Source organism: Sylvia atricapilla, chromosome 2, assembly GCF_009819655.1.
Source record: "Sylvia atricapilla isolate bSylAtr1 chromosome 2, bSylAtr1.pri, whole genome shotgun sequence".
Lineage (NCBI taxonomy): Eukaryota > Metazoa > Chordata > Aves > Passeriformes > Sylviidae > Sylvia > Sylvia atricapilla.
The window spans coordinates 96,257,766-96,273,263 of record NC_089141.1 but is presented as its reverse complement, the minus strand read 5'-3'; the positions used below and the strand labels follow the sequence as shown (position 1 = coordinate 96,273,263).

The following is a 15,498-nucleotide window of genomic DNA, read 5'->3' as shown; positions in this document are numbered from 1 at the left end:
TTTGGATGTAAATCTCAGTCGAGGTTTGGGAACTTCAGTGCAAATGGCAGCAGCCCTCATTTATTGCTCTGGTGTTCTCTGTTGTTGCTTGAAACCTGACAGTCAAAATGTCATAAGGTGTCCTTTCAGCTGCTGGCTTCACTGATTCTTCATTCTGTGCAAGATGTACAGATGCTAAGTGGTAATAAAAAGGAAATGGTATCGTACACTTCCTTCAGGGTTGTTTCTTTAGCATAGCAGCCTGAGCCCTTGTCATGTAAGTGCATAAGCCTGGATAAATTATGGGGTACCATAAAAATTGGGGACATGGTGAAAGAGGGGCAGCCCCACTAGAATGGAAGGATGAGCGAGCACAGGAAAACAAACCTCCTTAGAGGGTCTGCTCGGACACAAGATACAAAAGAGAGACTAGAAGAACAGAGGTATGGGAACAGTCCCTCAATCTCATAAGTGCAGAAGAAATACATGGGCTGGTTTGTGAATTTTTGATAGGAAGAGAAGCCACCAATACCTATTTGGTGGCTGCCCTTGGTGGGCAGAGCTGGGAGCGAGTACAAACACCCCTCAGTGCTCCTCCCTTAACTGCAGAGAGTGATTCTGCTCCCTGGGAACAGGCTGGTTTGTGGTCCAAACCGGTGGTGGTGTGTCAGTGCTCCCAGGAGTCGAGTGACCTTGTTTATAAAGTGTAGCTGGGCCAGTATGCAGCTGTTTCCACTGTAAACTCACAGAAAGCTGGGTTCAGGGTATGCTTGTGCATATTGCTTTGCAATTAACTTTGTATGGACACACACACACTTCTCCCATAGCTGCCTCAGTGCTTTTTGCTCCTGGAGCAGCACAAGTGCATTGTGTATTTTTGGTTCATTTTTGCCCCATCAGAGAAACAAGTGTGTGGGTAGAAAAGAATGAAAGTGATGCTTATGGAAGAAATGAACTACAGGGTGAAGTGGCTGGGTAGTTCAGATCTTGCTAGAGGAACCAAAAATAATTTTGTGTGGAACCATGAATCCTCCATTCTACAACACACTTCAGAAGAATCATTATAAAACTGGAAAAGGTAAGTATATCCATGACAGAAGTTCTTATGGAAGAGCAGAATTTGTATGTGTTTTTGAAGATAATCTGTGCAATACTATGATGCTTTCTTTTCAGAATGGCAATTAAAAATAATCATCCCATTGTCTATAACAGATTCATTTGCTTTAAAGTATTTCTAGAACAAGAAGCATTTAGGCATGAACATTTCTTTAAGCATCACATTCTAGTTAGAAATAGGATGGAGCTGCTAAGGATTGAAGGAGGTAAGAAGGTGGGTAAAGCCTCCCTTTGTTGTGCAAGCATCCTGCCCTGGGTAGTGTCCTTGAACATGTAAGAACTTCCAGGGACCTTTGCTTATCATTAATATTGGCATGCTGCACAAAGGGGAGGAATATGTTTTCACTTCCTCATTAAATTTTCTTCAGTAGTTTGTGACTTTGTCCTGTTTCTGACAGAGCTTTCTCTTCATGCTAATGGTTTCTTCTCTGCTCTCTAATTTTTTTGAGGTTGATCTTTTCTCTAGCCTGTTCAAATCTCTGTCCCGTGGAGTAGAATTTCAGCCAGTGAGAAAAGACTTGTCCTCCCTGGTGACAGAGGAGGGATCCCCCAGGAATGATTGAGGAGCTGTGGTTGTGGAGAAGGGTTTTCTCTTCAGGTGTTGGGTAGGAACCTGTCTCTGCCATTGTATTTCTTGACCTAGAGGTGTTGCAATGTGTGTAATGTGACATAGTCCCATTGCATGTGCCTTTCCCACGATGGAAGGAGTGAGAGGGGAGGGGACATCTGACACATCTGTAGGCATTTTGTTTAATGCTGTAAGATGTAGTGGTGAATTAAGCTGAATGGAGCAACATTCTGTATAATGCAGAGAAAGAAGGGGAAAAAGGAAGAGGAGAAAAAAAAAAGGGTAGATGTATGGGGGAAACCCAGGAATTTTAAGGTTTCCTTAAGGATTTCAATTCTGCAGGATTTCTACTCTTTGGAGTCAAAGGCCTGCAAGGCATTTGTCAGCTCCTTGGAGAGCCTCTTTTTAAACAGTGCAAAAGTGCCAGAAACCTGTCCTTTGGATGGAGGAGAGCTGTGTTGTGTGTGAGTGTTTTGGAGAAGTTCTGTATCTTGGAGGAAGAAGAACCAGAGTGTGGTTTGACAGTTGCTACAGCAACTAACACTTTTTTAATGGAAGGCAAGGATAAGTGATGTTATAAAGTCTTGTGTAACTGACGTACCTTCCCCCGCTTCCTGCCGATTTTCCAGTATATTAAAACAATAAGTAATTTATGACTCTAGCTGAGAAATGGCTCTGTGTTTGCCCAGCTCAGCCTTGTTTGCAAGACTGCATGGTCTTTACAGAGACAACAGAAAAGAGATTATTTACATAACAGAAAGCAGGGATTCAAGCATCTCCGAAAAGCATGTTTTTCAAGGGACAAATGCATCCCTTGTTCTGCCTGAAGAAACTTTGTTTGATGTGGATGTCAGTGGGACAAGTTTTTTTCTCTCGTAGCTTCCTTTGTTCTCATCCTCTCTCTCCCTTCCTCCTGACCAGGATTTTTTTTTTTTTTTTGCAAAGTTTTTAAAACTTTTTGGTTACTATGGAGTTTTTTGTGGTTTTTTTTGGTTTATTTTTTGTTTGGTTGGTTTTTTTTTGTTTTTTTTGTTTGTTTTGGTTTTTTTTTTTTTTGTTTTGTTTTTTTTTTTTTTTTTTTTTTTTGTTTTAATGTAGGAATTATGATGTATTATAGAGTAAATGAAAGATGATACAGACCTGTGGTAGGAGGGGAATTCTGCTGGCTGTCTCTGCAGCAGTGTTACGGAAGCAGCCCTGGCACAGACGTGCTCCAGTAATTGCTGTCCAGGGAGAGACTTTAGCCCTCATAATTTTTTGGGACTCAGCTGCCTACTGTTATCCAGGAGAAATGATACATGAGTGGAAACCACACATCACATCCCAGAGTACAGAAACACTCACTTTAGGATTCAAAAAAGTACCTAAACTGACTGTCTGTTCACTAGTTTAAAATTACATATTTTTATTTGGTGGTGGTTTTGGTTTTATTTCTGAAATTTAGAGGCATTTGACAGCTGAATTTCAGGGGAAGAGAGTTTGGCTAATGCTCTTGTTCTTTTAAATGTGCTGGAAGTCTTAGGCTGCAAAGGGGCACTTTGCCTCTCCCTTAGGTTCTTTATGCAAGATCAGAAGTAATTCTGAGTTAAGGCTGCTGATTTTAATTGAAGAGTATGTACTAAGCCATTAATCATATTTGTAAATGAAACACAAATATACACAGTTACAGAATCTTAAATACATGTTTTTTCAGTTCTTACTATTAAAGCCCTGTTTGCATGAACCAAACATGTTTACCTAGCTCTTCAGAACTAAGATTTATTTTACAGATGTCCTTACTAATATTTTGAGCATTAACAAGTCATAACCAGAGCTCCCAGATTTGTCGGTTTGTTTCCTGTGTTTCATTTTGCACTTTAAAAGAAAAAAGTTCTTTTCAATACAATTAGTGACAATTTTACACAGTGCATTTTCAAAAAATTATGACTGAACTAAGAGCCAGTTTTCGAGTGAATGACACTGAGGTATTTAACTGGAATAAGTTCACTGCTCTCGAGTTGCTGAGAAGTAGTGCATGAAGCATGCACATTTTTTTTCACGGATGAAAAAGTAATAAACCTTTGCTACCAATTTTATGCATTTTAAAACTCAGTAGAGGATAATTACTGCCTTCTTGCATTCATTATGGCATTTTGTGGATTCACGTGAGCTGAGAGAAATAACTGAAATATTCGAGCTAAAGGGAAGACTGACAAAAAGATCTCCTTTTAGATATTCATGTGTTAGTGACTAGTACTTATTAGAAAAGAAATTCGCAAAGTTTGAGTTCTACAACATGATTGTGTTCCTCCCATAGCATCCTGTGTGCCGTTTTCTTCCTCCTACAACCCTCTCCTCTTCCGTCCTTACCCAGACTTTGAGATAGCTTATGCTTTTTCTTTCACTGACTCATTCACTTGCCCTGGTGACACAACCCCATCTCCAAATCTCTTTTACTCTCACTCCTTCAGGCTCCCTCAGGGTCAGCCTGCTGCCAGATTCTCCTTTATTTCTCACCATCTTTCCCTCAGTGGGACAAATCTGATTTCATCTCCCTCATCTTAAGCAGCCTGAGCTATTGCAACTGCTGCCCATCTCCTTTCTTGCTTTTTTTATCAAATAGATTGATTCAATTCCTCAAAGTAATTTTTTTTCATTTCCATCTGACCTTCTAGGCTGGCTCTCATCCACTCCATGGCACCTGACTGCCCTTTCCAGTATGACTTCCAAAAAGCACTGTGTTATTAGAGAGACACCAGCAGAACTTGCACTTGGTCAATGCATTCTTTCTGCTCTTTAGGTCACACAAAGTGGAAGTCTTTGAGCTCCACTGAATTGTTAGTGAATGTAGAGTGATTTCATAGAAATCATGTAACAGGACACCTGTGACATGAAAACTATATCTAACTGAAAATGCTAATATTTTAGTTCTTCTTTTATAAAAGGTAAGAAATTGTTGAGAAAATGTGCAATTACACAATAATTGCAAATCTCCCATACTTTTTAAGTTAAGGGTTTCTCCTCTCAGCTGTATTTAACTGTGTTTCAGGTAAGTCTTCTACTTAAATACTGTGGATTATGCTCTGGCATGAGAGAACATGCAGGGATGTATTAGATTTTTCTTTTTTCCAAAACTGGGTATGAGGTTTCTTTTTCATACAATTACTGAGTCTCTGATTCATGGGCACTCATCTGGAGTGTGCCAGTGCTGCTGACAGCTGTAGGCAGCACACTTTTGTAAATTATCTGAACAGCTAAACTTTGAGATTTGCTGGGTGATATGAATATTTTAGTGTCTCATTTAGCCAACCACTTCAGACTTTTCTTTAGATGAACTGGAGTTTCTCACCTGAAGAAATGGTATAATCTGAAATCAAAAGCAGGTTACTTGCAGTTTGTAAGACTAATCAGTAATCACTGTCATCAGTAAAAAACTTAGGAAGGTGAAGGCAGAAATATATGAAGATATTCAGAAGAATCTTACCCAGTTTAATTTAATAACCTAGGCTAGTGTTATTTCAAAGCCTTTTGGGCATGGATATTATGCATGCAATTTTTTCCTACAAAACTTGAAAGAAAAGTAGTAGTCTCTTTTTAGTTTTTTTTTTTTTCACAGATTAAAAATGACAGGAGGTTATTTGCAGTTGTCTTGAAAGTGAATTCTTGCTAAATGGTTAGAAATAGCTACTCTAAAGTATTTTCAAAGTAGCACTAAACCAAAGATTTTTCTGACATTGCAGACCAAAGGAGTTGAACTGAAGCCCAGGTTATGAAACTGTTGATAGTATTTTATTGTCAGAAAGCAGCACTCCTGTCTTTATTTTCAGCATTTTTTAAAGACAGAAAACTGTAATTTAGGAAATTGAACAGAACAATTCCGTGTTTTCCAGCAAATTGTTCTTTAATGAAAGCAGGTGGTCAGCTGTTAATAAATATTGAGAGGCTCCATATGCAAAATTGTCCACAAACATTAAATTTAGCAAGCAAAATTCTGTGTCTTTGGAAGGAAAGCTGAACTGGCTAGGGTTCACACTGTTATGATAGAATATTTTTTTTCAATGTGTTTATCTTTCTGTAAGGTAGATGCTGCGCAAGTTCACCCGAGGCACCACTGCATTTTATAGGGTAGAAAGAAAATCTGATTTGTTTCTACTGATTTCACTCAGTTAACAAGGTCATATGTAAAACTGTAGGAATGTCTGCCTTTCCATTCTGTAGTTTAATAGTATTGCACCACTAAAGGCACTGATCGAAATTGAATGATAGAAGGTTGTTATATTCAACACAAACCAAAAAAAAACAAACCAAAGCTGAGGGAGGAAGATTGGGTCTTACAGACAGCACAACTTCACAGCTGTGAACATAAGAACGTGATCTAGAGGAGATGTCTCCTGCCTCTCTTGTGCTGCCTGCCCTGCCCAAGTCAGCCTGACATCAAAGAGAGTTGTAAATCCTCTGCAGCAGGAGGAGGAGCTGAGTCAGTGGCTGGGGAGATGATGCTCAAGGTGTCAGTGCAAATGCTGGGAAGGCTCAGAGACACAGAGGGAATGTTCTGCACACCTCAGGGGGGACTTCTCTCCGTGAGGAGCAGTCGCTGGTGAGTGCAGCCCCTTCCTAGTGCAGCTCCCTTACCCAAGGAGTGGGGCTTTGTGCAGTGGGCTCCTTACCTTGTGGCTCACAGAGGGGTCTCACTGTGGGGCTGTGGTGAGAGGATGTGCCTTCTCTGAGGACTGCCCTGAGCATCCCTTGATCACATCCTGTGAGGAAACATCCCCTTGGCAAATGGGTGTTGCACTGTGGCCACCCTGCTGTGTGGGGGTTCCTGGCAGAGATGTCCAGGCAGTGCCTGGGAGCATGGGAATTCAGCATGGAATACTGGAGCATGGTGCTGTATAGCTGGAGCCTCTGGAAAAAGCTCTTCCCTAGAGTGTGAAACCTGGCGAGTCCCTGTGAAAGCTGTGGCCTAAGAGTGCAGTGAAAGAGTTAGCTGTAGATCAGGGGTTACTGAGATGTGCTGACTTCTGTAATCAAATAATTGATGCTCTGCTCGAAGGAGTTGGATTTAAATTTGTTGCATCAGCTGTGGTCATAGCCTGAGAGCGAAACTTTCGACAGTTCCAGCTCTGTTTGGACCAGTTGCACTAAGTCTTTTTATCCAGGACCTGGTCCACTCTATGGAGAGTTATGGAGTGTTATCTCTGTTGCCTAATGTCTGCATTTGATAAGTTTGGTTACAGGAGACTGCCAAAAAAAGGAGGAAAGAAGTTCTGGTAGCTTTCTAAGAAAGGCACTCAGCTCTTTGACAGAGGAAGCTCTCTTTGATATATGATATCCTAGAGTGTTAAATGTGAGCCCAACCTTGCAGCACAAAGGCTGAAGTATTTTTTAACCCAAAGACATTTGGAGAGTTTTCAGTGAGGCCTGGCCTTTGTTTTTAAGTATTTATATAATCTGCTTTGCCAGGAATATTGATAGTTGCATGTAGTTTTACAAAGAGGCATGTTTAACGTCTAATACAGCAGCAGTGCTTGTGTAGGGCTGTCATTTCTTTACAGCCATGCTTATTTACATTCACAGCTCTGATAAGTCTTTCATCCTGGTTTGTATTTGTGCTGTTTCCCATGCATTGTGGCCAAGCAGTGGGTTTGTCACTGCCACCTTGCCTGTGGATTGGTGGTGAGATGTCTGAACTGTGCGCACATCAGGTCTCTAACTGAAAGAATTTCCACAGCTCTCCATGTATTTATGGGTATGGAAATAATGTCTGTTAGCTAGATCTCTGTTGGGAGAAGCTGGTGTTGACACTCATTCATGGGGAATTCTATAGGCAAAACTGATAATGAAAACTGGGCAAAGTAAGTAGAAGAGCATCAAAAACTGTACTTATAGTGCTCACTGATGAAAAAATGCAGCTTCTGCCACCTAAGTTTATCAGTGCAAACTCCTGACACAAGTTAGGGAAGAATAGCAGTCATTTATTTGTCCCTTCCTAGATCTGTTGGCCATGGAGCATCTGTGTTAGCAAAGCCAAATTCTGGCACATTGTCAGAACAATAATTTTTCTCAAAAATAACAGTTACCTTATCACACTTCTCACTCTTGTGAAGTCATTATTGATTTGGGTGGTAACTTTTTCAGGGGTGTAAATGAAGCCAGGCTGTAAGGGTGTAGTGGCTGTCAGCTTTTGGGAGCCTCCATATTGCCAGGGTGTTGCTTTTTCTGCAGAAGGAAAAGCAGCTGTGGAAGAGCCTCTGCTACATGCAATGAGTTTTCTCTTCTCAGGAGTGTGGGTCAAGGCTGCCTCCTTTCTCATGCAGGAAATTTGTGCTTTTCAGAGTGTAGGTTCTCTTGGCAAGCGGCTGGGAGATAAAATGGTCCAAGACTGGCCCTCTCTTCCCCAGCATGTGCAACACAGAGCATCTCAGCCTGGAAATGAAAACAGAATGGGGAAATGGTGCCATTTCCCAGGTGCCTGGGTCTCTCTAGTTGCCATTGGCAACTTGTAATATAGTAGTCTATACTAGTAGTATATACTAGAAATCATAGTAGCATGGCCTTCATGATGATAGTCATCCCACCTAACTTGTTTAGCTTATCTCTCAGTCAAATTAAACTGTACCACTTGTTGATTGCTAAACGCTGCTAACAGGTATGTTACATAAGAGATAACAATTGAGAACAGAAGCTGGAGGTTTTTTTCTGGTAGTTAAATGTGCAGGAGCTTTCACCAATTAAGATTTTTCATCTAGATAATAATCCTGAGCAGTAGGTTACCTCGCTGTTACAGAACAGCTGCTTGTCAGTGGAGTGGCCTGTTGTCTGAGACTGGACCTCAGAAATGGGTAGGCAAACTGTGGCTCAAAGAGGAGATGGCAGTGGCAGGTTGGGAAAAGTTAACTGGAGAGCTCTCAGTTAATGGGATTACAAAGAAAAATCTTGATTTGCTGTGCATGTAGTCAATCTAGATATTTATTATCATGGTCTCATTGTGGTTTAAGACTGGTCACCCATGGATCGTCCCCCTCAGGCTGTAGATGTGCTCACAGGAATGTAATCACAGGAGCTGTTTACCCGCAGAGAGATAGTGCTACCCTGCCTGCATGTCTTAACTTTTGGGATCTTATCAGACAAACTACCAGGTTCTCAAAATGATAATAAATCAGGTACTTTGGCTGAGGTGATGCCAGGTTTCTTTGGCCCTGACAACCTGAACATATGGGGTGATGGAGGACTTGAGAAAGAAACACTTGGGTGCTCTCCTGCCCATGCCCACCCTTCCTCTGGGTGCTTGCTGGGTGCTGCATCACGGAGTTGCTTCAGACCTGCTTTGTGTCCCAAGGTTTACTTTTCCAGTTTAGTTTGCTATTGTTTGAAATGTCATCCACCTCCGGCCTTACCCCGCCTAAGTTGTAAAGTTTTCTCTCCCTCTCTTCACTTGGCTCAGGAGGTGGGGAGGTTTTGGGACCATTCCAGGGCTTTTCTGAAGCTGCTTTTTCCACTGTCAGGCGGGGTCTGGCACCGAGTCAGCCACTGCTTCCTGGTTCTCACCCTTCCCTTGCAGGCAGACAGATGACCTGCCTTAAGGGAGTGACCTTTCTTGGAAGGTGAAATCGAGCACATAAATTAAATGCTGGCCATAAACATTAGGCACATACATACCTACAAACACATTAATCCTGTGTTAACAGTCCCCAGTGCCGTGTTCACTGATCAGCTGGGTATTGTTTGTGCAGTGCTTGGAAGATGACAGCAATATGCACATTTCTGTAATCATTACAGATTACATGTTACACCAAGGCAGAAACTTTACTGAGATAATATATCCATATTCTGATGAAAGAGGTGTATGTTTATTAGGAGAGCTCTGTGAGGCACAGAACATATCTGTTACTGTTTTGAAGAGGAAAAATTTGATAACTGAGCAACAATCTTATTAGCCACATCTTGCCTTGTGCTGAGGAGGAATGAAGGTATCAATTTACCTACCTTCCTCTGTTTGTGGGTTGTAATGTGAACTGGCTTTTCCTCCTGCCCTGGTTCTTCTCTGGAAAGCTCCTCTCTCATTTTATGAATGCTTGATTGCCACCAGTTTTATCTTGCCCAAGCATCTGTGGAGGAGGATGAAGGAAGACACTATTTAAGCATCTGGATGCATCCTGGGCTGCTCAGGAAAGAAATAAATACCTTACCTGTCTCTACAAAGTGTGATTAAGGGGAGTTTGAGCCACACCTCTTGGCATTCACCCTCGCTGAAGGAATTCCACCTTGAGATGTGAATTTCCTGCCTTAACCTTGCTCTTCCTATTTCTGTCCCCTCCATTTAGTCTTTACTGTTAAAACTGCTTTCCCTGGTGCCATGCTTAACTTGATATGAGTTCATATCAAGAGAGAAAATATGATCTGACAATAATAGCATATGTGCTTTTTGAAGTTACTGATGTGTGTGTAACCATTAACTTAAGGAGAAGCTCACTTGGGTCTAAAATAACACTCCTTGCACAGACACAAAATTTAAAGACTAAGTCATGTGAAAGAAGAGCCTGTGTCTAGAAATAGCCATGCTCCTGATCTTACCAGTGGTTATCTTCACAGAGATATTGCCCTTGGATGGACAGTTGCTGTCTTCTGGGCTGCCCACCTGGTTGGGAAGGGATGGGAGGAACCACGAGGGTGCCTCACCTGACAGTCAGGGTCTCTATTTAAATTGCCTCTTTCAAAGCACTATGTTCCAGCTGGCCTCTTTGGTGTTTGCTCTAACTGGGGGCTGCTCTCCTCAGCTGCAGGGGAGTGATTTCTACCTTAGAGGCTTTCAAAATCATCCCTTTCTCTTCATTAATCAGATTACAGGGATCTAAATGGACTTCAAGCACTAAGTTTTTAAGTTCTGTGGAAATTTTCCACTCTTTAACGTATGATAACATGCAGACTAATTTAAGTTAATGACATAATACTTCTTTTAGGAGATAATTTCCTAATTGATCTTATTGCTGGTAACATTATCTGTGGACAGTTGGTATCTGATGGGATCCCTTTGCTCCTGCTCAGTGAGGAGATGAAGCCTCCCAGGGCAGCTGCATTCCACAAACAGCTGAGTTTGCTGGGAATCCCTGTGGGGCCCACAAAATTCTTGACTCTCTTGGTTTTAAAAGAATGTTTTTCAGTCATTTTACATGGCTTTGATGGTAGAATGTAAGTGATGGAAAAAAATACCTGAGTCACTTCATGCTGTTGTTTTTCGTCATGTTAGGATATTTGAAACTTTGCAATTTGTTTGATTTTCGCTTTCAAGAAGATAAATTTCCCATGGATGCTTTAGACTTGAAAATACTTGTACTTTGCTGAAATTTTTAAGGAACAATAATAAATAGTCTTTGCATGTGAACTTGTATCAAGAGGAACAGATATTAATCTCTTGGGGCAATAATAAATGTTTTGCTTTCCATATGAATTTCAATTAACTTCATGTGGTCTCACATGGATTTTCATCTTCTTTTTGTAAGTTCTCCGTCTCTTTTTTATTCTTTGCTTTACACCAGTGTGCCTTTGCATTCCCCAGAGTTTCATTAACTTTTTCCACTTGTTTCTAGTGGGATATTCAGTATATCTCACACTCTCAGCCCAACTTGCTAATGTTATGTCTGTCCCTTTCGATCTGCTGGAGGTTTCCACTGTTTTCTTGTCATTTTTCCCCTCTTGGTTTTCTTCCTGTGTTCCTTTCAGTGTCTTACAGGATTTTGTCCCATTAATTATCTTGCAATTGGCTGAGGCTAAAAAAAAATGAAGTTTTTTTCAGGTTTTGTTTATCTCTACCTTGAGTTCCTTCCAGCAGTGCCCTGGCCAAATATTATGTCCATTTATAGAGGTTACCTTTTTCCCCGCAGTAAGTCAGTAGCTGTGGAAAGAAAAAGGAGCTTAGCAAGGTGTAGGTGATTTTCCTCAAGTTGTCTGCTCCATGCAAGTGTTTTATGCCTGTATGCTTTCTTCTGATATGAAAGGCTGTATAGCAAAGGTACAGGTGAAGGAATAGGACTTAAATCCAGGTGTGTGACCTTTTTCCTGAGAGAGGAATGTGAAGGAAGGTCAGTATGTTGCTTCATGGTGAGTTGAGCTTACCTTTTGTTCTTCGTTGCTTAATATGTGAGGAAATAAGGGAATAATTCTTTGTCAGGAAGGAGTTAGCAAACTGGGTAATGCTGTTTTCAAAATTTAGAAGTGGTAAATACATAGGGAAGGGATTCTGGAACAAGTGACACTGAAGTAGTGAGCATTCTGTAGAAGTGAAACATGTGAAAGAAAGATGGTTTGCACTTATTGTCTTGTCACTTCATGTCTTTTGTCAGGGTAATCATGAAAATGGATCTTTCTGAAATTATAAATGACAGTTATAAGTCATTGCAAGGTGGTAATACATGGACATCTAATTGAGAGCTGACTTCCTCTTGCAAAATTTCTGTCTTAGGAGACAGGTTTTCAGAAGCATGGATTCAGATATGCATTTCTTGTGTTTGCAGATGCTTAATGTGCCAGTGTGTTCTTCCCAGTAGGTTGTGGATCTGAGTTGTTATTTGTGACCTTTAAAGTCTGCTCATAGTAAGCCAATGGTAAGAAGATGCAGAGATCTCTCAAAATGTCAATATGCAAGATTTTGGTTGCAGATCTAACTGGCCTGCATGCAGAAGGCTGTAGTTAGTACCCTCTGGTCTTTCCAGTCGCATTCAAATGAATTCATTTTGTATCTTCCTTTTTTTATACCAGTTCCTGATTCTCATTTCTCTAAAAGTCTCACTTTAGTTCTCAGAAACAAATATAGGCAATCAGTTCAGTCTTAACTTGCAAATTAGCTCTACGGACAAACTAAGCTGAACATCTTCCACTTGAATTCAGTGTTCTTTCTTCTACTTCTGCTATAAGGTTAGTAAATTTTTAATCAGTATTAAAGTTTTATCAGTCCAGTACTGCTTATTGTTACCATTGCCCCACCAATACGATTCTCTTCTTTTTTAAATTGTTTTTCTCTATGTTTACCTTCTTTTTTATCTCTTTTAGAAAGGAGATTTTTCTTTCCCCATTGCTGCTGCATTTCTCTTCTTGTGAACTGCACTTCCTGTGCTTTGTGTGTAAACATTCATTGCTGTAAGCTGCTCTTTGAGATCCAGAGGCAGATACAGGACCAATTCAAGGGAAGCAAGTAGGGGTTTAAACGCTTCTCTTTGTGTTGTGTTACATGGTGGGACAATCCCACGTGGTGGGGTTAGAGAAGAATTGAAGTGTGTGATCCCCAGTGCTGCAATAGCTCCTTTCCAGCTGTCTGTATTTCTTCTCTGCAGGACTTTTGTGTGTAGCTTCCTAAGGCTGGAATGGGCCCTGAGGAATTATCTAATATAATGGGGTTATGCAAGATGTCCAGCGTAGTGTATAAAATACTTTCTTTTTGAATAACACCACTTGCCATACAGTTATTTTGAAATGTTTGATACCATTTACACTTTCTTAGAGCAAGCATCCATGCAGGGGGACACTGCCAATATGCAGAATAAAAGTCACTGTGTATGGGCAGCACAATGTAAAGGTTAGTTTTCACTTTGATTAGAAAAGCAAATGGTTGGTTTGGAGTCAAGTGAAGCTTTTTCCTCTCCTGCTCTCTCCAGGTGATTGCTGGTATTCTTACATTTCTTTAGTTTTCTAAAACAGAGAAAAAAGGATTTTTTTTTCTGATTTGCCATGCATTCTAAAAATACAGACTATTTTGGATGAAAAGTGGATTTGGTAGTAGAAATCTGACTTTCTTTTGGCTTCAGGAGGTGCTGCCCTGACAATTAAGTTAATAAGAACTAATCTTCAGCAGGTCTAGCATCATGCATCAAGGAGATGAGAGCAGAAAAGATTCTGCCTTGCAGAGCAGTTTTGTCAGTGGTGCTGAAGAGGGTCAGGGTTTGGTGCCTGAACCTAAATCAAGGCAGTGTATGCTGTTGATGCTGCTGCCAGCAGCACAAGTTTGATGTGGAGGCAGCTGCTACAGGTGAAGCCTGTCACTTCTGAGTGGTTTTGTTCTGTTGAATAAAGCAGAACAGAGGTGTAGAGGTGTTTAAGGGACGGAGGTTCCATCTCTGCAGGGCTCACCTGTGGGGTGTGGGTGTGCAGTGAGCAGCAGAGCAAAGCTGTGCCAGGATGTACCTCCTGCAGGCTCAGCCTGTGCCTGCTGCTGGGACACATTTGGGGGATTTCTTAGCAGCCAGTGCTCACCACTGGTGGCTGAATCTCTGCTTCCCCATCGCCAGCTCTTCTGCCTTTCTCCAGGAGAGCTCTGGCAGCACTTCTGCTGTCAAAGCAGGCCGATAGCATGGCACCGGCTTCCACAAGATATTTTTTATGGAAAAGGTTGGAGCCCCTTTCATTGCTTTCATGGCTCTTTGGGAATTCTGACAAGTGTGACATAAATCTGCTCCCAGCATGCCAGCTCAGTGATAGCCCTAACTGCATTGGCAGCAAATACCTCTCTCCTGCCTTTCCCTTCGATGTGTCTGTTGAGGATGCTGATACAGCTTGTGAACTGGCACTGTGACTTGAATGGTACTGACTTTTGTGATATAAGCCTTTCAAATTTAATTTAAGGATATTATAATTCATAACTCCCTGTGTGAGTGTGCCCATTTACAGAAGTATAAATGGTTAAGGCTCTCTTGTGACATGGAGCTAGTGAAGCTGGTGATTTTTATTAAGTTCAGTTCTCTCAGATAAAAAAAGGTTTTATTCTTTCGTCCTTAGTAAGAGAATGAGTATGGCCTTCTGTTCTTGTATAATTTGCAAAAACAAAGCTAGAAACAGTCTATGGAGATTTAATTCTCTGCTTTTATTAGAAGTGCAGTGTACTTTGTGGCAGTGTCGTTTTCTCACTGGCTAAAGTCAAGTTCGATCTCAAATGCATACATGGTGTGGATTATGTATGTATTTTAAGTAATATATCTGTATTTTAAATATTTTCTTCAGATTAAAGTTATCGGATAATCTTTATAATTCAGTATATTGTAGCTTTTCAAAGCCCAGTGAGACCATTTTTCAGGATAATGTGTTTATTCTGTTCAGTCACTGTGCTGGTTTTGGTACAACATGTACCAAACCTCATCTTTTAAATCCATTGAGAGAATTGTTGGTTGGTGTGTTTTTTTGGTTTCAGGTTTGTTTTTTTTTTTGTTGTTGGTTTTTTTTTTTGTTTTTTTTTTTTTTAGTTAGAGTGCTCCCTGAGGAGGAGGGTTAATGGAGGTATGCACTGCTGACTACAGGAGATGGATTGATTTCTGAAAGCAAGTGAAAATGCCTGAAATGCTTCAGCTTTTTTTTTTTTTTTTTCCTGCTTTCCTGATCTTTTTTAATCCTGAAGGAGAAGGAAAAAATGAAATTAAAACCAGTCTTACAGAGAGCTCTCGTGCAATGGTTGATGGGGTTTGTGTTTTGTCTCTTTTCTAGTGGTGATAAGAAATCAGTTCAAAGATACTGAAAGAATGAAATTCTTTGGCTTTTGCATGAGCAAAAGCATTAGCGAGCTTAAAGTATGAAACAGGGAGAAAAGCAGTGAGCTAAAAATTGTGTAAGCTCTTTGCACTGTTAAAAGAACCTCCTATAATCTTCATGCCTTCTGAATCACGTACTGAGCATGTGTTATATTGCATGCTTGGTTTCTTTTAAACATAACAGGACATGTTATTAACTCTATCTGTTGCAAAGGCCGTGGTGTTTATGTTGATATTTTCGTGTAGGATGCAAGGTCCTGCAGAGTGTAGTCTTGCCTTTGTACAGCATTGCACGGTTTGTTAACACACATCTCTTCCTCTGAAATTCCACGGAACTTAAGGAACTTT

General features: G+C 40.7%; 1 protein-coding gene across 3 annotated transcripts in view; it reads left to right on the top strand.

Annotated features, from left to right (window-relative positions):
* ARHGAP6 (Rho GTPase activating protein 6) overlaps nucleotides 1-15,498 on the top strand; it is a 159,987-nt gene that overhangs the window by 54,123 nt on the left and 90,366 nt on the right. The gene's annotated exons all lie outside the window — the stretch shown is intronic.